The sequence below is a fragment of the Daktulosphaira vitifoliae genome, unplaced genomic scaffold (genome assembly GCF_025091365.1).
Source record: "Daktulosphaira vitifoliae isolate Bord-2020 unplaced genomic scaffold, ASM2509136v1 Scaffold_6858, whole genome shotgun sequence".
Taxonomy (NCBI): domain Eukaryota; kingdom Metazoa; phylum Arthropoda; class Insecta; order Hemiptera; family Phylloxeridae; genus Daktulosphaira; species Daktulosphaira vitifoliae.
Genome location: NW_026106418.1, coordinates 1 through 645, shown reverse-complemented (window position 1 = coordinate 645; position 645 = coordinate 1). Strand labels below are relative to the sequence as shown.

General features: G+C 25.3%; 1 non-coding gene across 1 annotated transcript; it reads right to left on the bottom strand.

Moving 5' to 3' along the window:
- Window positions 1–350: 350 nt before the first annotated feature.
- Window positions 351–421, bottom strand: Trnag-gcc (transfer RNA glycine (anticodon GCC)). Its single transcript has one exon. It is a non-coding gene; the product is annotated as a tRNA-Gly (tRNA).
- Window positions 422–645: the final 224 nt, after the last annotated feature.

Here is a 645-nt window from a genome sequence, read left to right as displayed (position 1 = left end):
AAGTTGTTATATTAAAGAATCCATATGTTTTCACTTGCAAAATAAACGCTAATTATCAATTGGTTATACTAAATTACAAATTTTCTTTTTGAAGAGAGTGCATTTCTGACAATCTGCCTGGGGCGCAATTTAAAGTAAATACATCCCTGTGTCACGTAAAACGTTGACAAAAAAATTTTATTAGTTAGAAATTCTCTCAATAAACTTGGTTCCATATATTTTATCATTTTGGCAAATAAAAATAGATTTAAAAATAACTGTTGTTTTTATAATATTCTATGATTTTATAATCTTATGAGTTTGAATTATTGAAAAAATTATTTTTAAAAGAAGAATATAAAAAAAATGTATGCATCAGCCGGGAATCGAACCCGGGCCGCCCGCGTGGCAGGCGAGCATTCTACCACTGAACCACTGATGCTCATGTTAATGTATAAAATTTAAGCTTATATAAAACAAAATTTTACTTAAATTTTATTAAAAAATTATTAAAACAAAAATATCCTTCAAGTTATAGTTACATTTTAATTAGAACAGTTTATACCAAATTTATCTAATCTTTTATGTAAAACAGTTGTACGATTTGTAATTTAAATATATATATTTGATAATTGAACGCTTTTTTATTTTATTTATCACATGATT